Source organism: Myotis yumanensis, unplaced genomic scaffold (assembly GCF_028538775.1).
Source record: "Myotis yumanensis isolate MYYU_CA2020_CCGP unplaced genomic scaffold, mMyoYum1.0.hap1 SCAF_9, whole genome shotgun sequence".
In the NCBI taxonomy this organism is placed as follows: Eukaryota; Metazoa; Chordata; class Mammalia; order Chiroptera; family Vespertilionidae; genus Myotis; species Myotis yumanensis.
The window spans coordinates 77867525-77891740 of record NW_027223760.1 but is presented as its reverse complement, the minus strand read 5'-3'; the positions used below and the strand labels follow the sequence as shown (position 1 = coordinate 77891740).

Below are 24216 nucleotides of genomic sequence, written 5' to 3'. Positions count from 1 at the left end.
ATCTCGAAAATTTAGTGTCATATAGGACAGAAAATGTAATGCCCTTAATATAGCAATAGCAAATTTACCAAGTTTTCCTGTCATTTAAAATTCCATATGCTTAATTTGTGCTTTTGTAGCCATTTTAGAAAGCTGAGAATTTCTTTTTATATTCCAAGATGTTAAAAGGATGCTCTAAAAGTAACTTTTCAATTTAAGGCCCATATATTACTTTTCGGCCTTTGACTAAGATCAAGTGTAGATATCTGTTCTTATCAGTTAAAAATATATATAGTACTTACTGATTTGAGAGAGAGACATCAATTAGTTGTTCCACTTATTTATGCATTCATTGGTTGATCCTTGTATGTGCCCTGACCAGGGATCAAACCTGCAACCTTATGTAACGGGGTAATGTTCTGACCATCTGAGCTACCAGGCAGGGCTGTTCTTATCAGTTTAATATCTGATATGTCCTCTATCTAAGGACAGCATATTAAATGGACTTCTGAAGCAGGGAGGTGGAATAGGAGCTTGCTGTGTCTATTCCAAACATCCACCTGGTATTGCAGTACTTCGGGAATGGTGCACCACAAGAAAAAAGAAGAAAAAAATTAAGGCCCATCATTCTTCTGTTTGCTGTTAAAGTAAGTTGGATACAGACCTATAGGAGTTTAAAAGCTAAAATAAATAAGGGATCACAAACTAAGTTACATTCATGGGAAAGAATGGCTTCCTTTGATAGACTATTCAGTCAACAGAAAGCTGACTGATGAGAACAAACATTTCCAGCCTTCCATATTTACTAAGAGAAATGGAGTTATAATCTTTTTTTTTTTAATCCTCACCCGAGGATATTTTTCCATTGATTTTCAGAGAGAGTGGAAGAGTGAAGAAAAGGCAGAGAAAAACACCAATGTGAGAAAAACACATTGATTGGTTGCCTCCTGCCTGTGCCCCAACCAGGACCCAGGCCAGGGAGGAGCCTGCAACTCAGGTACATGCCCTTGACAGGAATCAAACCCAGGACCCTTCCGTCTGCAGGCTCTATCCACTGAGCCAAACCAGCTAGGGCTGGAATTACAATCTTTAATGTAGAGAGATTAAAGGTTTTCTTATTAAAAAGTGGAGTTAAATTAGAGGATCTCTAAGATTTCTGAAGATGTGATTTGCATGTTGAATAGTCATGATGCAAGGGATGTAATTAAATACAACTTGATTTTCTCTCTAGTGGTCCCTTTAAAATTTATTCAGTGTTTCTCCCTCTTGGTGAAAACTGATAGGTCCATAACTTTTTGCTCACTCTCAGGTAAAAGACTATATATATTTTTAAAATATATTTTTATTGATTTTTATATATTTTATAGAGTGGAAGGGAAAGGAAGAGAGAGATAGAAACATCAATGGTGAGAAAGAATCATCAGTTGGCTGCCTCCTGTGCGTCCCTTACTGGGAACCAGGCATATGCCCTGACTGGGAATTGAACCCGTGACCTTTTGGTTCGTGGGTCGACCCTCAACCGCTGAGCCACACCCAGCTGGGCATGACTATATTTTAAGATCACAAGAAATCAGCCTCATTTCTGCCAACAGATATGCCCAGTCTTATCTATTATTCACGATTTCAGTATTAATTTTCATGTGAGACTTCTAGATGGGCATTACTACTGCTCACCGATATTTTTAGTCCTTCTCTCCTTGCAGTTGGGCAAGCTTTCACTACTCTGGCCAATGAATTGTGTCCAGAGATAGTATGATCAGTTCTGAGCCACTGGTGATGAATGGGTGCCCAGTTACCCATATTCTCTCCTTCCGCTGGGGCTAACCCTGAAGCATCATGTTGAGATGGAGATGACACAGTATCAAAGCAGCCTGGAATAGCATGTCATTACATGGAGGACAGCTGCCCCCGAGAGCCGTCTGGACCCATGTTGGACTGTGTGTGAATGAAAAATAAACTTTTTTGTTAAGGAACTGAGATTTTTGTGTTGTTACTGCACTATAACCTATCCTAATACAGACTTTTCCATCATCCGCAAGCTATGGCTTCTTGCAGGTGGCTTCTCCCCTTCCTATTTAACGATGGCCCTTGATCTGGGATAGGAGAGGAGGTCGTAATCAACCTCTCTCTCTCCCTGCTGCTCCTCCTTCCTCTGCTAGTCTTTGCTTCAGGCTTGTGAGTCCTGAGGTAGGAGGAACGGGTAGCATTGAGGAAGGAAAGAAATAAAGGTTCTTACTTGACTGAGTAGGTTTGTGTTCTCTGGGCCTGCAAGATATTTGCAGTTGACGTATCCTTTGTTTGTTTGTTTGTCCTTATTTTTTTAAATCCTCACTGGAGGATATGTTTATCGGTTTCCAGCAGTTGCCAACCGGTGGTCCGAAGACCACTGGTGGTCCATGAGGTCCGAAAGGTTGGCGACCGCTGGTTTAAGGAAACCTACAATTTAGACAGAAGAAGGGAGGGAGGAACATCGATTGGTTGCCTTGCGTACATCCCCCAACCCTGGACTGAAAGGAAACCTAGGCACATACCTTGACTTGGAAGTGAACCTGTGACCTTTAGGTGCACAGGGCGATGCTCCAACCAAGTGAGCCACACCTGCCAGGGCTTTCTCTTGTCCTTTGATTGCAGCCCCTAAATGTGGCAATGAATATTTTTTTTGCACCTCACTTAGCCTGATTTTTTATATATATATTTTGTATTGATTTTAGAGAGAAAGGGAGAAGGATAGAGAGATAGAAACATCAATGATGAGAGAGAATCACTGATTGGCTGCCTCCTGAACGCCCCCTACTGGGGATTGAGCCCGAAACCCAAGCATGTGCCCTTGGCCGGAATCAAACCTGGGACCCTTCTTCAGTCCACAGGTCGATGCTCTGTCCACTGAGCCAAACCGGCTAGGGCTCAGCCGGATTTTTTTGAAGTGATCCACTGTTGCTGTTGAGGTCCCAACCTATCAGGTGGCTCTTTGGGGCTGGACATAAATAGGTTCCTGGCTGGTTCTCTCCTGAGTGACCCCTGCCCAATCTATGGAAAACACTCACTCACCCCTCGCTCTGACAAACTAGGAATACAGACACGTTACGACAGACCCCCTTTTTCTTTTGTTTTTTCAAATTTTAGCTTTATTGAGGTATAACTGACAAAATTGTAAGGTACTGAAATGCACATTGTGGTCATTTTTTTTTTATTTTTTTTAAAATATATTTTATTGATTTTTTACAGAGAGAAAGGGAGAGAGATAGAGAGTTAGAAACATCGATGAGAGAGAAACATCGATCAGCTGCCTCCTGCACATCTCCTACTGGGGATGTGCCCGCAACCCAGGTACATGCCCTTGACCGGAATCGAACCTGGGACCCTTCAGTCCGCAGGCCGACGCTCTATCCACTGAGCCAAACCAGTTTCGGCATACATTGTGGTCATTTGATACACATTGAAAAAGGATTTCCTCCATCTATAACGGACACACCCATCACCTTACATATTTATCGTGCGCGCGCGCGCGTGTGTGTGTGTGTGTGTGTGTTTTGTTCGTTTTTGTGTGTGTGATAACATTTAAATTCATAAAAACATTTGCTAAATTGTCTTAGCAAATATCGATTATGCAATATGGTGTTATCAACTGTAGAGAATACAGAACTCTTCACAATGGAGTGCAACAGAGCCCTTTCTATCCCCACCTACCTTTCTGTAGCGTGGGTCAGGCAAACACATTTTAAGTTCTCCAAGTGACCCCACCAAGGGCCCCACTCGCTAGCCTGGTGAGAAGGTCACCTTAATGAACCGCCCCCGTGAAGAGCTCTTTATGAATGCCATCCTCCTTCATGTTTTTCACCCTTTTTTGTTCTTTAAGTGGGTGAGGGCCCTAGGGACTAGGGTCATGAACCCACTTCTCTCTGTTTCCTTGTTAAATAGTCTGCACCTGCCCAGCTGGCGTGGCTCAGTAGTTGAGCGTTGATCCAAGAACCAGGAGGTCACAGTTTGATTCCTGGTCAGGGCATGTGCCTGGGTTACAGGCTCAATCGCCAGTGTGGGGCGTGCGTGCCAGGAGACAGCTGGTCAATGATTCTCTCTCATCATTTAAAAAACATTTTTTGAATATTTTTATTGATGAGAGAGAATCATTGATTGGCTGCTTTCTGCACACCCCACAACCTAGGCATGTGCCCTTGACTGGAATCGAACCTGGGACCCTTCCGTCCACAGGTCAATGCTTTATCATCTGAGCCACATCAGCCAGGGCTCGCTCATCATTGATGTTTCTATCTCTCTCTCTCCCTCTCCCTTCCTCTCTGAAATTAAAAATAAAAATAAAATTAAAATTAATAAATAAATATTGGTTCCAGAATTGAGCCTAAACAGGAAGTTTCAGAATTTAACATCCTCTTAAGTCTAACATTTTAAGAAATTTTTTTCTGGTGTCTCCCTTTGTTAGGGTCCGAATTGTGTAGCACCTAAATTCAAAAATTCAAGTGCCAACCCTCACTGCCTCAGATATAATCCCATTTGGAAATAAGGTCTTTAAAGAGATTATGAACTTTAAGGAAGTTGGTAGGGAGGGGCCCTAATCCAATATTACTGGGCCCTTATAAGAAGAGGAGGAAAAACCTGGGGCATTTGTGCACCGAAGTGTGAACTGAAAGAGGCAGCAAGAAGGTGGCCATCTGCAAGCCAAGGAGAGAGGCCTCAGAGGAAACCATTCTCGGCAACATCTAATCTTGGACCTCCAGCTTCCAGAACTGTGACAAAGCCGCCCAATCTAGTATTTTGCTATGGCATTTTTATTTTTATTTTTATTTTTTGCCCAAACTGTAAGAGAACATGTATTGGGTAAATTAACAGAGATAGAACAAGTAATTCCTAGAAGAAATGGGCTTTGCAAACACGTTCTAGACTAGAGGTAAGGGAAGGGCCTTTGGAGTTTGGGAGTGGGGAAGCTAATGGTCAAGTGCTGGGGAGCAAGGCGGGTGGGGAAGGGAAATGGAGAGGGAAGGGAAAACAAGGGCTTACTTGGCAGTGATGTTTTGGGAAAAGCTTGCCCTGCAATTTCAGAAGCGGCCAAAAAGCCAGTGAGATTTGGCATATTCACATTATTGCTTCGTATTGTGGAAATAGGACAGTTCATGACATCAAAAAATTGGTTGTGAAGATGGTTTCTTATCCATAATGTTAAAGCAAGGAGAAAAGAAAGCTTGAGAATTGTGCCATTTAAGGAGTGTTCGGTAGGAAAACAGCTGTCAGAGGGGGAATACAGGAAGTGATTCCAAAAATAGGGGCAGAATGAACAGTATCAGACTGCGGAGGTCACAAGTTGGCCCGAAAAGCTATTGTGGCCGTGGCTTGAGCAGCCACTGGGAGAACAATGGAGGAAACCACACGGTGATTGTTGAGTATAAGAAATACTTGTCTTGAGGGCACGTGTTTCATTTTGTTTTGCTGTTGAATAGTTGGCATGTGAACCTGATTGTAGGCAGAAGAGCAGTGAAAAGCAAGTGATTAAAGATGAAAGAGGGGGCCCTGGCTGGCTCAGCTGCTTTGAGCAGTGGTCGGCAAACTGCGGCTCGAGAGCCACATTCGGCTCTTTGGCCCCTTGAGTGTGGCTCTTCCACAAAATACCGCGCGCATGTACAGTGCAATTGAAACTTTGTGGCCCATGCGCAGAAGTCGGATTCTAGGCTCTAGGGCACGGGTGGGCAAACTTTTTGACTCGAGGGCCACAATGGATTCTTAAACTGGACCGGAGGGCCGGAACAAAAGCATGGATGGAGTGTTTGTGTGAACTAATATAAATTCAAAGTAAACATCATTACATAAAAGGGTACGGTCTTTTTTTTTTTTTTTTTAGTTTTATTCATTTCAAACGGGAGGGATCCGGCCCGAGGGCCGTAGTTTGCCCACAGCTGCTCTAGCGGATGTGGAACTGTCTCTAGAAGTCCCCCAACCAGTTAAATTTGTCATTTCTAATTTAAACACATCTCAGCTATTTATGGCTTCCTTGTGAACATCCAGTGTTACTCCTTAAATAGCTGGGGCTGGTTTTGAAACCTAGTGTAGCGTGTTTCCTTCCTAGTGGTGAACTTCTAAAACACTTCCTCCTTTCTTCTGTCTTAAGATAGTACTGTATCAGATGTCCTCCGGGCACTATAACTAAGAAAGTGGGAAGTATTGAGCCTGTACTTAGAAAGTGTGTGTATATGGGGCGGGGCGGGGGGGGGGGGGGCGGGGGGAGGCAGGAGAACCAAGACTAACTGCTTCAGTGGATTAAACTAGCATGAGCACTTAGGCTTTTAAAATATCTCTATAGCTCAACTTCTATGTAATTTATGCCAGTACTCAGATTTATGACCTTGTAGGACCTGTGTTGAATTCCTGATTTGTCTTACAAAGCATATTTCCTCAACTCCTGTGGCATTTCCTGATGATTCCTCAAACTTTAGCAATCTATGTACTGTCTTGTATTGTTTGCTGTGTATGTGCTTTTAAGAGTCTGAATTGGTACATATTTCGTGGTCTTTCTGTTTTATTAATTGCAGCTGAGAGAAACAGAGACCCCAAACAGTGGCTCCAATACACAACACAGATTTTATTTTTGTAAGTTAATGAGAAGTTCAAAAAGTAGGCAGTTGTTGGTGTTAATTGGAGGGTACGAGGATATCAAGGCTGAAGTCTTTGGTGTTTTCTGAGCTTTTCTTGGGGTCATGCGATGGCTGACCCTAGCCAACATATCTATATTTTCAGGCAGCAGGAAGGAAGGAGGAAACCTATTTCAAGTAAAGCAGAACTTTCTCCTTACATGTCATTGGAGAGAACAGTCACATGGCCACCCCAACTGTAAAGGAAGCTGAGATTTGTTGTTCTTGAGCAAATTGCTGTCTCTGACAAAATTGAGGTCCTATCAGTAAGAAAGCAAGTGAGAGTGTATGCTAATTCGGCACTTAGCAGTCTGCCACACTACACCATCGTGTCTATCTTGTTGACTTAATATTTGATCAAGAGAAAACACATGTATATAATCTAATATTACTGGTGGTCAGTTGGCTGGTAGAAAAATAGAGCATCCCAGCTAGTCCAAATACTTGGTACTACAGCAGAAAAGAATTCAAATTCAGAATAGTTCTGCTCTTCTGGCCGCCCCAAGAGTAAAGATTTATCCATTCCCACCTAAATTGTCTAGATCTTAAATAGTTCTTGAGACCTGGCCCCTGCCTTCATACATGTGAATCAGATGTAGAGGCTGGTCTCCCAAGCAAATGTGAAACTAGCTTAACAGCTAGAGTCCTAACAGCACTTTCAAGGTATCAGTAAAAGGCGACGTGGATTTCAAAGGAATAGGAGATGACGTTGGGTCATAGTTAATGGATGCGGTGGTATTTGAAGGGTACCAATTCTGATTGGTTCAGTTTGAATAAAATGTTTTGTAAAGTAAGGGAAATACATTAAATTCTTAATATTGGCCAGAACCAGTTTGGCTCAGTGGATTGGATAGAGCGTCGGCCTGTGGACTCAAGGGTCCCAGGTTCGATTCCGGTCAAGGGCATGTACCTTGGTTGCGGGCACATCCCCAGTGGGGGGCATGCAGGAGGCAGCTGATCGATGTTTCTCTCTCATCGATGTTTCTAACTCTCTATCCCTCTCCCTTCCTCTCTGTAGAAAATCAATAAAACATATTTTTTAAAAAAATTCTTAATATTGGCAAAAACTATATCCAGGATCATCTTGAATCTCCAGATCTGCAAGTACAGAAATGTTTATTCCAGGCAGTGACTTTGTCCTTTGAAGTCGCATTTGTCATGTTTCCTGTGTATCATCCTCATACAGCAAGTTAACCCCATGAAAAGTTTGGCTTCTTTTCTAGTAAGCCATTTTTAGGTTAGCTGGAACGTTTAGGACGTTAACCTAAAATTAAAATGCCAAAATAAGAGGCAAGGAGCATTTATTTGAAACTTAACATAATACCTAATTGGGAAAGCACTGATCCAGGCAGAAGCCCAAGACTGTTGGGGTTAGGAGACAAAGGCAAGAGGTGTTCATGAGAAAGGAAGAGGGATCAATTACACCAAGAGAAGAAAGACATTTCTGTTTGTAGAGAATCGAACAGAGTGACGCTAATTCTAAATAACGTTTTTAATTTTCAGTTCTGTCGTCATCAGGTAAGTCATAATATCTGCTTTCTTGTTATCTTTGTTAACAGTTCTTTGGGGAATAATGCTGCTTTAGGCCCAGTCCAAAGGTTATTTTGCCTGTTTCCATATTCCAAAGGTCTGAGGAGTAAGAATGCAAGGCACTTCCTCTGAGATGGCAGCTCCAGTTCCATTTTAAAGGGTTCTGTTTGCATACTTTTCCTACTGTTTTATGACTTGTTTTCTTTTTGTTGTGAATGCATTTACATAACAGATGGAGACATGCTTGAACTGGACACTAGGATTTTTTTTTTCTGGATACTAGTATTTTTAATTTGTCTAAAAATTCTCCTTTCTGGCTAAAAGCCTGAATAGCCTTAAATGCTTTTACTTTCTTCATTTGCGTTACCAACGGGAACCATTGATGCAAGGGGATGAACAGTATCCGCCCCCCCCCCTCCCCAGGGCTATTTTTTACAATCTCATAAGTGCTGACTGACTTTATAAACCATGACAAAGATGGGCAAACCTTACATTTTGAAGTATAAGACCCCACGTGCTAGTATTGAAGTACACCAGCGGTTCTCAGTGCTCCTAGCCAGCATCATCATCTTGTGGGAAATTGTAAGATACACAAATTCTCTAGCTCTACTCAGGATTTACTGAATCCAAAGCCGACCTGGGCGGAGCCCAGCTCTCTGCTTCAGCCTCCCCTCTGTGAGATTCTGAGGCTTGCTAAAGTTGGAGAACCATTGAAGCAAACAATTCAAATCCTTACCTCCAGCAACATTACAAATTTTACAAGTCACACAACTTCAGGAAGATTGCTGACAGTCAAAAATGGGTCAGCCAAACAATGACTGTGTAAAGAGAGAACGCTGAGAAGGGTTTAGAAAAATGGGCACTTTCATGTCCTCAGTTGGAGGCGGTTTACATTAGCTAAATAAATTATAGTGACGGTTAAATGATGGGGCATTTGAATGACAAGATATTGTACAGCCCGGCCAATGTGGTTCAGTAGTTGAGTGTCAACCTATGAACCAAGAGGTCACCAGTTTGATTCCCGGTCAGGGCACATGCCCTAGTGGGGGTTGTGCAGGAGGCAGCCAATCAATGATTCTCATCATTGAGGTTTCTATTTCCCCCAAAGAGTAAATCTGCATGAATTAACATTTTTAAAGACTCAAAAGATAGTAACTAGAGGAAAAAAAAAACAAAGTGTAGAACAGTTATGGTCCCGAAAGAGACAACACCCAATGAATGACATACGATTGTATGTCATTGGAAATTTGGGGGGAACCACACAAGAAGTTCTTTATAGTTTATTCCTTTAACAACACAAGTTTATTAACATGTATATGTCAACTGTAAAGAATTTTCATAAGACTATTTTTGAGCCAAAACTGAATTAAGGAAGAAATGTAAAGAAAATTACATGAGGGTGGGAGAAAGGGAGGCAAGGAGGAGATTACAGGAGAGTTAACAAAATTATGTGCTCTCTAGAGGGTGATTATGCTTCTTCCCAAGGTTCTTTAACTTCAGGCAAAGATAAATAAACCTCTTACTAGGCAAGGTTTAGGCCTCGGGCGTGACTACCCACCATGGCCTGCGCAGTTAGGAATTTGTGATCAGATCATCCTGGGAGGTTATCTTCCATAGAACCCCCCTATTTTGTCCACATGTACATGGGAGATACCTGTGGGAAAATGAGTAACTCTCTTAGGTGGCTTAGAAGTATGCCATCTACAGTTAAGACAAAAGAGAGAAGGGCATGGGGGAGGCCTGTTACGAGGTAGGGGGGATGAAATGTATGGTGAAGTGAGTACAGTCCATATGCAGATTTACGTCGGCGCTTCCCCACTGGTAATGTGGAATCATGTCCATATAGCCTTCTTTTGTTTGCTTTTAAAATAACTCAGGCATCACGATATGTAGAACTATTGAGTTGAGAGGCATATAAATAACCCTGAATCCTATTTTAACCCTTATTTTCCTTTAAGTAGAGGTTATACTTCATATCTTTGGTATAATAATTAATTTGAAATCTAATTACCCTGGTAGGTTTTCCCCCTTGAAAACGGCAATCTGGGCAAGCTATACAATTCTGTGTTTTTGTCAGCAGGTGGCAGAGTTCTCTCTTTGCTCTGTATGGCACAGGGCTACATTCCTAAGTTAACTTTCTTGTTTATGCACTTTTGTTTACTCTCTTGGTGTTGCTTCAACCTATCTATCCGTACAATATAAACCACCTGGCAAGGAGACAACTCTGAGATGTCCCAAATTAAGTTACAGCAGGCCAGAGACCAAAAAGGGGTCATCAGTTCACAACTGCAGGGCAACACCAACAAAACACTGCCCCCACTCCTGAGTGTACATTGGAATTTTGGATTATTTTCAGGTGGCTATTTCACGAATGTCTAAAAGAGAAAATAGCCAGGTGCTGTCAAACCCCAGGAGCCTCTCCTTCTCGAATTTTCCAATCTCCTGCCCACAGCTAATCCAAGTAGCAACACTTCTTCCTTACAAATCTATGTGCCTATCTCAGAACTAGCCCGTACTGTGCTCCATCCTCCTCCATCCCCTTTTTGTCCATAGCCAATGTGAATTGTTTCAGAACAACTTACCTGTTGTATAAAAACTTCTGCCAACGCCCGGATGATGGACATGCTCGCCTTCCCTCACCCCCATCCCCACCCCTCACCCCCGCCATGCTGCTGGCAGTTTAGACGCCAGGCCCCAGGACCTGTCTTCTGTTTCTTGCTACCAATGGCCTAATAAAACCCTTTCTTTGAAAAAGAATTTCAGCCGTGGAAATTGAAATTTTGTTTGAATGTCATACTTGCGTTAAAGGCAGTGCTGTTTATCAGTTCCTTACATGTTGTTTGTCTTCCTCATTTTCAAGGTCCTAGTCATGCCAAGATTGCTTAGGATTGCTTAAATTGTTTGGCAACTTCCCGCTGATAAGTACGTGGAAGTAGACAAAGTCACGTGTGGGTTCCCGTCCTTCCTGCCCCCATTTTATCTGCCCGCAGACTCATCTTGGCACAGTCCTCTCACACCAAGTGCCCCAGTTAGGGTCTGAGTTCAGAGTATTGTCATTTAAAAAAATCATCTATTCTTATACAGTTTCCCCCCAGGAGCAATTTGTCAGTTTATCCAGGACCATTAGGGCTCTAAGGGAATGAGACCCTGGATTGATTCGGTTGGAGGGAGACAGGGAAAGTCAGAGAACCTCAGCATTAAGGAATAATGAAGTGTTAGAAACTGGAAACCTACTAGGTTATCTTAAGAAAAAACTGGGCCACACTGGGATTAGGACTAGAAAACAATTAGAAGTGGGTTCCCATTTTAATTTGGCCTATTATCCAGGAACCAGGAAACAGGAAGTAAAATTTTGGGCCAACTACACAGCCCAGCTGGCAGCTGTGGTACTCATCTATGAATGTGCCTCGGAACTGGCCGGGCACAGCAGTGCCTGACTCTCGCTCCCTGAAGCTGGTTGGTGAAGCAGACTTCCCAGCAGGGATGAGAATTCCTTCTCGAGTGAAGTGTTTTTGTGTTGCTCTCTTTCAACACTTTGTCTTTCCCAGCTAATGAAATACTTGACTCTCTTTTGTCTTTTGTGCATCCCCTCTAATACACTGACAACAAAACAGATCATGTGCTTCACTGTGGATTTCCAAAAAGTTACTCATGGGGTCCACACACATGGATTTCCAGTCCTGTGACTCAGCTTTAGGGAAGTTTTAGTAATTAAGGACTCAAAAACTAACTAACTACATAAATAAATAAATATAATTAAGGGCTCACAAGTACCTGAATTAAGATCCAGCTTTTTGTAAGGAATTTGCCTGTTTTATTTATGTATATTAAGCTCCATCTCCCCTTTGATTCTCTTTTTATTTCTGATGTAAAAATAAATAAATCTACACCCTAGCTGGTTTAGCTCAGTAGAGAGAGTGTCAGCCTGCGGACTGAAGGGTCCTGGGTTCGATTCTGGTCAAGGGCACATGCCCGAGTTTCGGGCTTGATCCCCAGTAGGGGACATGCGGGAGGCAGCTGATCGGTGATTCTCTCTCATCATTGATGTTTCTATCTCTCTCTCCCTCTCCCTTCCTCTCTGAAATCAATAAAAATATATTTAAAAATAAAAAATAAATCTAGATAAGGAAAAAGAGGCTATCTGCAATTTTACCACCTTTAAAAAAAGGGAAAAAAACATATTTTAATAATTGTACTTACTACTTTCTTTTCTACGTATATAAATATTAAGTATTATTTTTCCCAAAAGGAGATCATATTCTAACATTGTTTTTAACAAGATTATTCACTTATTAATTTGTTTCTCAGTAATAAATTTATACTTATTTTAATAACTATTATGTTACCTTAGGTTATTGTACCCTATATGGATATCACAACTTATTTTGTTTTTGTTTGTTTTTTTACTTTTTATCACAACTTCTTTAGCCAGTGTCTTCATTGTGCAACATGGTTTTCATTATGAGACATGCTGGATCCACGAACAGTCTTACAGCAGCTGTGCGTGCCTGTGGCTGTTGGCCTGGAATTACTGGGTCAGGAGTGTGTGCACATCTAAGGAATGTGCCGCCAGGTTACACTGCGGGAAGGCGGTCCCATACATCGCCACCAGCCTGTGTTCAGTGCCTCGCTCCCTGTTTTCCTGGGAATAGGCATCACTTTTTCCTCCTCTTTCCAGCTGATCGTTACTTCTAAGATGTCAGTTACTTTTGAAGTTGGACTTTTCAAAAGACTTGGCCATTTATTTTCTTCTTTCCTGAACCGTAGGAGTTCTCGGGTGATTTGCAAAGGCTCTTTATAAGGTGACTGTAGCCACGAGAGCATGGCAGAAACTCGCTGTCCGGGGCTTTCTGTTTGCACTCCCGTTTTTGAGCAATCTGAACGGGACCCTCCTCTTCAAGCCTTGACAGTGTGTCTTCGGAATGTTGTGCACTTGGCTCCTCGTTTACACATCGTGACTTCATTCTGTAGCCAGATGGGAGGGGAATATAGCATGTTGTTTGAATGTTTGTGTAAGTTACTCATTGGTTTACCCTCCCAGATATAGAATGAGAAAGGCAACTACAGAAAAAAAAAAAAGGCAGGTATGATTTTGTAGATAATTTGTGTTTTATGGTCATAAGCATGACTTAACATGTGCCATGTTCATTTCTTTCAAAGATGCGGTAGCATTATATATGTTCACTTTCTTATATTTTGAGACATGTAAGTTTCTTTTAAAAATTGATTTTATTTTTTAAAATAAATGTTTATTGATGTCAGAGAGGAAGGGAGAGGGAGAGATAGAAACATCCATGATGAGAGGGAATCATTGATTGGCTGCCTCCTGCATGCCCCCTACTGGGATCCAGCCCACAACTGGGGCATGTGCCCTTGGCTGGAATCGAACCCCAGACCCTTCAGACCGCAGGCTGACGCTCTATCCACTGAGCCAAACCAGCTAGAGCTAAAAGTTGATTTTAGAGAGGGAGGGAGACAGAAACATCGATGTGTGAGAGAAACATTGCAGTTGCCACCCACATATGAGGCCCATCCAGGACCGAACCGCAACCTAGGTTATGTGCCCTGACCAGGAATTGAACTGGGATCCTTCCATGCATGGCACAACGCACAGCCAACCGAGCCACACCAGCCACAGCGAAGCATGCAATTTTAATTTAAAAAAACAATCTTTATTTTCTTCTGGGTGTGTGATATAATCATTACAGAAAACACCAAAGAATACGAAGAAAATGCAATTACTTGTGACCCTATCCTTCCTCTGTAATGCTTGTTGATTCTTAGAATATATTTGATATAAAAAAGTATATTCTTTAGGTTCTTTTAAAACCTATGAGCATTTTCAAAACCTTATGATTTTTAAAACTTAAGTTACCACCCACTGCTCTTCCATATAATTCTTTGCTATATTTTCTTACATCATCAGTAGCAGCAGCAGCAGCATTAGTTTATGCTCACCAGAGGATATTTTTTCCATTTTCCATTGATTTTAGAGAGAGTGGAAGGGAAGCGGGAGAGAGACACACACACACACATCTGATTGCCTTTCGCATGTGCACAGAATGGAGCTGGGGTAGAGCCTGCAACCCAGTTACATGCCCTTGACGGGGAACTGAACTCAGGACCCTTTGGTGTGCAAGCCAGCGCTCTATCCACTGAGCAACACTGGCCATGGCTTACCTTATTATTTTGTAAATGAGTTTATCTAGCAAAAAGGGGGTAGTAAGTTAAGTCTTGTACTCTACATTTAAATGTATTGGCTATACCATACTAATACTGAAAAAAAAAAAAGCTTAAATAGAATAACCTTTTGCCATTTTTAACATAACCCATATCAAAATAGCAATCCTAAACAATACTATTTCTTTTCACCAGACAGAATACCAACTGTGTGATGTGGAAAGAGTCCAAAATTAAACAAAGTTTTTCATTTTGTTCCATTCCAGGCACAAAGATTCAGATATAAAATGGAAACAATTTCAGTCCTGAGAACACAGTGCTTTTGAGGAAGGGAGAGCTAAGAAAGACTCCCTGCATTGATGATACTGTCTTACATCCAGTTTTCTTGAACTTGACCTTCCTATTGCCACAATGTCATTTACTTCTGGAGTTTAGATTCCAGAATTTATTACTTTTAAACAAGAAAATAAAAATTACATAGACTACCTTCAAGAACTTTATTTGCAAAAAAAAAAAAAGAATTTTATTTGAGTTTCTGAAAATTAAATTAGTCCATCTTAGATTTCCGCACGGAGTTTTTAAGAAATGCATTGAGATCAGAACCGTGGGTTTCCCTCCGTTTGTCCATGTGCGTCGATTCACACATGCAGCAGTCAAGGTTAGCAGCAGTCACCCAGGCAGAAGACTTTTTGGGAGTGATTTTCCATGAGAAAAACTTATGAGAAAGTCTTTCTTTGTTGTCTGTATTCCTAAAATGTAATACTTTATTGTCTCATCTTTGTTTTTGCTCCTTAAACATTTTAAACCACATTCAAATAAGCATCTAGAGCAGCTTGTTTTAATGTTGTTTTGAAGAGTCACCGTGTTGAAGGTAGTTGACTGGTCTCCTCAGAAGAGTTCTAAGAGAAGTCTGATACCTAGACTGGTGTTTTGTTGTTGTTGTTGTTTTGTGGGTTTTTGTGTTTTTTTAGACTGGTGTTTTGCATATTTAAAAAAACCAAACATCTTCCTATTGACATCATGCAGCAATTAGCAGGAACAACTTTTGCAAGAGTCCATATAGAGTATTGATCACCTCCTACTGAATTGTCGTCCTTATATGGCTTTATTGTTTTGTTTGGAATAACTTCCTAGGGTGTCAGTCAAGTTCATATTGAAGTTTAAAAATAGATCGGATGTCATGAACATCATAAACTGATGAACAGAAATAGAGACAAACAAGCATCGAACAGACTGTCAAACTACAGCAGGAAGGCAGGGCAGGGTTGGCAGAGGGTAAGAGATCAACCGAAGGACTTGTATACATGCATATAAGGATAACCAATGGACACAGACACTGGTGGGGTTGGGGGGCGGTGAGGGCATGTGCCAGGGGGTAGGGGAGGCCGGGGGGAGGTCAATGGGGGAAAAAGGAGACATAAGTACTACTATTTGTAATACTTGAAACAATAAAAAAAATACATTGGATGGTCGAATGATAATTGGATTATGGTAAACTGAATTACTAGTTAAATCTTAGATTGAATTATTGAGAAATAATACAGGTTTTACGTGGGGTTAGGAAATGATTTCTTTCACATATAACTTAATTAGTGTAATAACTTTATGCCATTTACTTCCCTATCCCAAGATTAAAGGCAAAATGAACCAAGCAGTGAATAAGTAATTAAGGTTTAAATGGATAGATTTGATTTTCTCTGGGCTCTTTTTTTTTTTTTTTTCATATTTTCAAAAACTAGAGAAGTGTTTTGCTGGCAAAATACGAAGTGATTGCCTATAGGTTTTTAAGTTGACTGAATCGTTGTCAATCTTTAAAAGGTAACTGGTCTCTCCGAAGTACAGATAGATGGGTAGCCCTTTCTCCATCGATGAAAACAGTTTCAGTGTCACGAGGGGAGAAAAACCTTCCGAACCTTTGAGTCTTGTAGAGGTCCTTTGGCATGTCAAGTTCAGGTTAGAGTTTGCGTTAGGAGGGGTACCCGGGTGGTTTGGGTTTTTATGACAATGAGTAAAGAAACTCCAAGGCAACAGGGCCCAGAGATGAAAGTCCACTCTGCTTCCCTCTGGATCCTTTCTTTATATCCCTTCCAAAAAAAGTACCTACAGCTATTTGAAGCAAAGTTCATTTTCTTTTGTTCAGTGTCTTGCCTCTATCCTTTTCTGTGGCACCATTTCCAAACATTCTTCTTTTTTTTTTAGACACAAAAAAAGTATTTATTGTTATGCCATCAAATTTTCCCCCATTGCCACCTGCTTCATTCAGTTCTTGTCACCTCATTGTAGGCCTTTGAATAGGTTATACTTTTCTGTGTTTCTAGTTTCTTTTTTTTTTTTTAATTTGTTTATTGGTTAAGGTATCCAAACATTCTTATTTGTAAACATAGCTAGCCCTCTCGTGTAATTGTTACGTGTCTATTATTGCCTAGAAACAGCATATCCTGTGGGAAATAAAAGTGTTACAGCTCCTGTACATAAGTTACATAAGTAATGAGTGACTTAACACCTCTCCAAACCTTAGATTCCTTATCTATCAAAAAGGGGGAAGTATTGCGTGCTTCTGGGACTCTGACACCCAGGGAAAGAAAGTGCTAGAAGAGTGTTGGTCCCCCCTGGGGGACAGTCCACCAGACATACCGTTGCACCCCCCTGCATGTACACTTACGGGGTGGAACTAGAAGGCAGCAGCCCCCTGTAGGCAGGAGGCAGCTCACACACCCCCTCGTCTCACTCTCCTTTGACTAGCAGGTGGGACCCCAGCAAAGCCAGAACCATCGTCTACCCTTGGGGACCACAATGGCCCTCCTGATAAGATAGTAGCCATCTTTCTTGTCTGTCTTTGTTTTATTTTAGAGTAAACTGGCTGAATTCCTTGTTTCTGTCCCTATTTTAGAAACATTGTTTTAAATAGTCTATCCATATGACGTTGGCTGGTTCTGAAGGTTGTGTGTGTGTGTGTGTGTGTGTGTGTGTGTGTGTTTTCTAACTTTCTTTTTTTTATTATTGGCGTGATTGGTGCTACTACTGCAACATTTTTTATTTTCCAAGAAACTCGTTTATTTTATAAAGTTCAGAACATAAAAATGGCCTCTTGACCCCATCATTGTCTTGTGTTCTGTTTTAGACTTCCTAAGCTCATATAAAGATTTATCCCCCAAATTGGACTCTTGCTGTAGATCCTTGTGGCGTTTTTTTGATTAGTAGTAGACCAGGCACACCTCAGCACATCTGTAACTGCTGCCCTCACAGAGCAGTGCTGGCCAGTGGTTACAGGCACAGGATCTGAAGTCAGAGTGACCTGAGTTTGAATCCAGTTCTGCCACTTGCCAGCTGCAAGCCTTCCTTCAGTCACCTGTAAAATGAGGGTAATAATAGCCCATCCTTCTAGGGTTATGAGAGTTAGATGAGATGAGGAATGTCAGGTACTTAAGAAGTATCTGGCACATCATAAATGTACAATAAATTTTATCTATTTATAACAATTATTTTTAACAGTTGTATCATTTTACATTTTATGTGTATATCGCAATTTATTCAGCCCTCCTGTATTAATGAACATTTAGCTATTGGTCATTTAGGTGTGTGTTTTTTTTTAAATATGTTTTTATTGATCTTAGGGGCAGGGAGAGAGAGAGAAGAGAGAACAATGATGTGAGAAAGAAACATCAATTGGCTGCCTTCCATAAACCTGCAACTTAGGTATGGGCCCTGATTGGGAATCAAACCCTAGACCTCTCGGCGCTCCAGACAACACTGGACCAACTGAGCCACACCGGCCAGGGCAGTCACTTAGGTTGGTTAAGTTTCGAAGTTTTACAAAACAACTCTGCAGTGTACATCTTTGCAGCTAGGTATCTGTGTACTCTGCCTTATTTTCGTAGGACACAAAACTGGTGTGTCAGAGAATGCATATTTTGAAAGCTTTTCATGGTGTTTCTAAATGACGATGGAACTCGAACGCCAGCATTCTTTGTTGTTGAAGATGATTTATCTTGTCATCTTTCAAAGTGATAGCTTCAAAATTCTTATCATTGTTAATTATGTTAATGTATGGGAAGAGTTAAGTAACCATATTTACCCATTAATTCAGAAGTATTTTCAAAATGAATCACCTCATTGCCCTTGAACCCCCATTACTAGAGTATAAGAGATTTCCTCTTTGTGAATCGTCTCCCCTTAGTAAAATAAGTTTTTAACATTTGGCAGAGACCAAGTTTGGATAGTTTGTTAGTGGCCTTTTTTTAAAAGCAGTTGTTAAATTTTTAGGGTTTTTAAATAGATTTTTATTGATTTCACAGAGGAAGGAGAGAGAGAGAGAGAGAGAGAGAGAGAGAGAGAGAGAGATTAATGATGAGAGAGAATCATTGAGAGAGAGAGAGAGAGAGAGAGAGAGGAGAGAGACATCAATGATGAGAGAGAATCATTGATCCACTGCCTCCTGCAGGCCCCACACTAGGGATTGAGCCAGCAGCCCTGGCATGTGCCCTGACCAGGAATGGAATTGTGATGTCCTGCTTCATAGGTGGACGCTCAACCACTGAGCCACGCCGGGTGATGGGGGTAGGAGGGTGTTTTTAACAGAGAATGCTAACTTCACGAAGTTTGATTACAGAAATGTTGCGTGGGTTTGATTTCTCTTGAGCATGACCAAAAGGCTGATATAAAAATGTATTTACAGCTGCGTAGCGTAGCGTATTCCTGTCCCTCCTGATAAAGCCGCGCGCAGTCCGGGGCGTAATAATCAGGCCCCGACACATGGTGCTCCCGCAGTGCAGTCCACTGCTCAGGCTGAGAGCAAGCCCGCTTCTCTTTAAAAGTTAAAAATGTAATAAAACTTTAAAAATGTTTCCTTCACAACAGGAAAGGAACTTTGTAAAAAAAAAAAAAAAAAATTAACCATGAAGATTAGTTTTCACTATTTGTGTCCAGATTTTTTTTTTTTTTTTTAGCAAATCTATGCACAGTCTTGTTCACATTTTCAAATAACTTAGGAAGATGTGGAGAAAACCATAAGCAATCCCTTTAAATCCCACTGCCCTGCAGTAAAGACTATGAATATTCTTTTGACCATACATACATGCACCATGGCCTTTTTCTGTGTGTCTTACATGAGCTCATCTTTTAACAATGGCAAAACATACATAACAAACGTCTACCGTTTTCACTGGTTTTAACGCGGCGGCGGCTTTCAGGAGTTGGCATTGTGCAAGCACAGCACCATCCCCCTCTGCAAGCCCTTCCACCCTCCAAGTGGGAACTGGACCCACTGAGCAACGCCCATCACCCCTCCCCCCGCCCCTGCCCACCACAGCCTGACCTTTTTTTTAATATTGTATTTAATGAAATACAATATTCACACAGAAAAACCCACATGCCACAAGTACGCTGACAACCCCCCAAATAAAAACCACCACGGGGAAGGAAGTATTTGTGCTAATATTGAAGTTCCTCTTTTCTCTCTGCACAGCAAGTTGTGCTCTGATAGTCCCATTGACCATCTCTGAACGGACACATTATTTCAGGCCCCCGTGTCCTGTAGGCTGATGACCAGCTCAGAGCTAGCCAGCCCGTCTGTCACCAGAGCTTAACAGCGCTGTGGAGTAATGAGTCACAGGCCTGTTTTTGCATAGAGCTGCAGCCTGGGTGTTTGGGCCCGCCCCTCAGTTGCACCTTGTGCTATATTAGGGCTGCTCAGACAGGAAGAATTTTCTTTCGCTGGTTTATCTGGTCCGGTTACCTCGGGGTAAGTGTGTACTGCTCTTGTAGATACTGTTGTTGAACTTGATCTAACTCTTAGTTGGTTTAGTGTCTGATTGAAATTTTAGGCATTTAAGAACATGAATTAAAGAAACAAAATAGAATGATCCAGTAGAGTGCAAAACTGTAATTTGCAAAGATCTGTATATGTAAAACTTGGCAGTGTCTTAGAGCTCAGAAATGTATAGGATCTAATTTTAAGAGGTTCTTGTTAGACATGTAGATGTTAAGAAAAAGCAAGGTACCCTCAGCAATCTCTTTTTTTTTTTTAAGTTGGGGAAAAAGCATTATAAGGTCCGATTTTGTTGTTCACACTGTGTGACTTGATTTTTCTGGTAGTTACATGCTTTGTGTGACTAGGATTGGGAACTATCCTAGTAATAAAGATACAGCTAGTAATAAAGATAATTTTTATTTTGTGCTGCTGAGCTTTATCCAGGATATCATGGAATAGGATTAGACTGGTATGTTTCATGAATTGATAAAATCTGGATTACTCCCTTTAAGGCTTATAACAAAGTGTATGTTGTCAATTCAGATTCAAACATAAATATTACCATAAAAGGGAGAGCATTATGTAAAGAAGTTGGATTTTTTTTGTTGTAAAAAAAAGTCCAATGTAAATATTTTACCTTATTTTTTGTAGTTTGTTTTTTTAATCAAGAAAATTAGACAGTGCAGCAGACCAGTTCTTAAAGCAGATGACTTGGTTTTTATTGGCAGCTTATATCCAAGCATCTCTGGATATTGCTTCCCACCTATGCTGTGGTTCTAGGACAAATTCAAGGACAGAAGAACTCAGAGTACCTTAAGGGTAATCAGTACAAATTACTTAATTTCTATGTGCCTTGGTTTAATGCCCCTTGAAAAAATGCTATTAGATATTAGGGCAATGTTGGTGGGGAGGATGGATGAATAAATTCTAAACTCTGGAATTATGTATTTTCATAAGTATCCACTAAATTCTGACCGGGAAGTGAAGTTTTCCTGTTTAAGAAGATTGGTATAAATTGCCAATTTTTAAATAACTAGCCTTTGAAAACGATTTTTTTCTTTCATTCTACCTCCTTCTCTTCTCCCACCCCTGGATATTAAGTTTCACTTCTGTTTTATATCTGTATGGAGAAAGTTTCACTTTCCAATTTATATAATTTTTTTTTTTTTACTGCTGCCTTGAAAATTTAATTAGGGAGAATTATTTAAATGCCTCAATAAACTGATTTATAATGCTATGGAAATCATGAACTTACAGTTTTATTTTTTCCCATGTGCAAAGTGCCTAAGAAAGTGCTGTTATTAAAAGCTCAAGCTTAGAACAAGTAATGCAGGTTGTTGGAAAGGGTAGTCACATGGATTCACCATGGATGTGTAGCCCTGTTACTGACGCCCTGTCCAATCTATAGTAATTCGTGCCGTTCCTATGTAAGTAGTATACAGTTTGCCATTCAGGATGTCATTATCTTATTGCTGTGTAGCTAAATGATTCTTCGAGTATCAAAATTAAAGCAGAATTGTAACTTTTCGAGCAACTTATATGCAGGAATTTAATCTTTTTCATTTTCCCATAAGACTGAATCTCCAGGTCCTTTAGAAGTATTCCCCTTTCATTCAAATACTTGTATAAAGGCCAGGAGCTATTTTTCATGTAGACAGAACTTTTCAGTCATTGATTTGTCAGTGTATTTTCAAGGCAAAGTTGATCATCTCAGAACGAGAGGCCACGATAGCGGACACTCCTGCTTACCAAGTTCGTGCTCCTCAAGTGCGGGTCTCACCTCTCGCTTTAGCCGTTAGCCTTGCCCTACATATTCCTTGTAACGAACGCTGTGATAGCGGAGACCCTCCCCTCCCACAGAAAGCACAGAGGCCATTTCTTTCCCAGCTTCCCCATCAGCCAGCCCACATGTAAAGATTCCAGGGGCTTAAAACGTTGCAACTTCCTTTGAAGGGAGTTCAGAGTTCAAGGCTGGTATTTTCTATTTTTGAACATGTCTTCCCCACTCAATGTGTTTTTTCCAACAACTCTTCTGCAGCATCTGCGACAGGTGACTGCTGGCAAAGGAAGCCAGAACTTTATATACCAAGTATAGGTTTACAAGCCTATTGGTTTAAAAATACCCTGCCCTCATTTTCTATGTCTTCTTTAGAATTGTGCCAGAACGCTGACATTTATGCCTTAGTCTTTACAGGTTGATAATGACCGTGACCTCGGGCTGATGTTTGCGTTCGGACCGCAGTAGCACTTTATGTGAGACTATTTTTGAGCAAGGATAAACTTTGGTCAGATTGCCGGTGAGGATTAGGAAGAATGAAAGCTCTGCAGTTGAAATTTGCATAGTATTCAAATTATCAAAAGTAATATCCTAATGATCAATAATAATGTCCTGCTAAAATGGGAAATTTAGCAGTTGCAACTTTCTGATTACTCTTTGTTTTTGTGTGTTTTGTTAAATAAAATTTGAAGAGACCATGAGAAAGACAACTACTCTTTCACCTATTAACACTGCTTTTTTTTTTTTTTTCTTTTACAAAGCCTGAATGCTCTAGAAAGAGCCATTCTTGGGGGCTGGGGGAGGAGAGAAATTGGGCTGCTTGGCCATGTGTAACAAAGGGAGCTTAGATTCCCAGATATTAAAATGTATCCTGCACTGCTTGAATTGTTTTCTTTGGACTTTTCCAGTGTTTCACGGAGTATGTGGTATTTTTGTAAACTCTATTGTACTTTTCCACATTCTCCTTCCTCTTTTTCAAGCTAATAAAATGGTTTTATTTAAATAGTGCCTTCTAGAAGTTTAAACTCCTTTTCAGATATTAAACATCAAAGAATAACCACAGGCACTTAATAGTGTATGCGTTGGTTTTATAAAGAAACAGACTTGTAGGCAGCTTCTTGGACATCTTTGTTTAAGCTAGATGACTGATGGAAGGAACACAGGCCAAAGGTTACTTAAATTTGACTCTGTGTTTAACTATGCCTACAATCATTTAAAGACTATTGACCCTCCCCCCTAAAAAAAAATTAAAAAGACTACTAACCCCCAAACTACCATTAAAATTAAATTTTGGGGTGCTGATCAAATATTTTATGAGTTATACAGAGTGTATGTCTATGCAGATGGATACTACATTATTTTCACGTGTGAAAAATTAGAGGTATCTTACTATTTGAAAATACTTTTTACTCAACTCCAAGATGCCATCAATTATACAATCAATTTACTAGTAGCCTTTCTGAGGAAGGAGGGAAAATACTTTTTTATAAGACATTTCCCAGGTATATGCAGTTAAAATGGAAGGGGGAGAGGGATAGGTTTCAGATTTTTTTTTTAAATATGTTCTGTTGATTTTTTACAGAGAGGAAGGGAGAGGGATAGAGAGTTAGAAACATTGATGAGAGAGAAACATCAATCAGCTGCCTCCTGCATGCCCCCTACTGGGGATGTGCCCGCAGCCAAGGTACGTGCCCTTGACCGAATCGAACCTGGGACCCTTGAGTCCGCAGGCCGACGCTCTATCCCAGTCGTGGGCAAACTACAATCCGGCCCGTTTGAAATGAATAAAACTAAAAAAAAAAAAAAAAAAGACCATACCCTTTTATGTAATGATGTTTACTTTGAATTTATATTAGTTCACACAAACACTCCATCCATGCTTTTGTTCCGGCCCTCTGGTCCAGTTTAAGAACCCACTGTGGCCCTCGAGTCAAAAAGTTTGCCCACCCCTGCTCTATCCACTGAGCCAAACCGGTTAGGGCTAGGTTTCAGATTTTAAAGAATTTTTATAGATCTGCTACCACACATTCTAATTATCAAGAACACAGATCTAATGTCCAACTTCTATTACTAGAGTTTAAGGAAAAGTCTGACTTTTTATCTGACTCTGTATAATGTTTCTCCTTACATTATTTTTCTATATTCCTTCATTGGTTTAATAATAGTAAAGCATCATTTTCCCACAAATTTCAACCTCACATGTAGAGAAAATGTTGATAAAATGTTCATGTAGTAAAGCTTTTTCTTGCAAATATCTACTTCACTTTAACTGTTCAAACCTTCTTAACACCATAGAAGTTCTTGTAGGAGGGCTGCGAATTCTCCGTATACAACTTTTAACCCTGGCCCTAGGTGGTTTGGCTCAT

The 24216-nt window shown here is 40.7% G+C and overlaps 1 protein-coding gene and 1 pseudogene across 3 annotated transcripts in view; both read left to right on the top strand.

Annotated features, from left to right (window-relative positions):
* The window catches only part of NT5C3A (5'-nucleotidase, cytosolic IIIA), a 51526-nt gene that overhangs the window by 5708 nt on the left and 21602 nt on the right, over positions 1-24216 (top strand). The window contains exon 1 of one of the 3 annotated variants that reach the window (XM_070424765.1): positions 20022-20064. The exons of the other annotated variants lie outside the window; for them this stretch is intronic. The gene's annotated coding sequence lies outside the window, so the exon portion shown is untranslated. Of the gene's footprint in view, positions 1-20021; positions 20065-24216 lie in introns of those variants that run through there. 3 annotated transcript variants of the gene reach the window in all.
* Positions 400-575, top strand: LOC139017147 (U2 spliceosomal RNA; annotated as a pseudogene).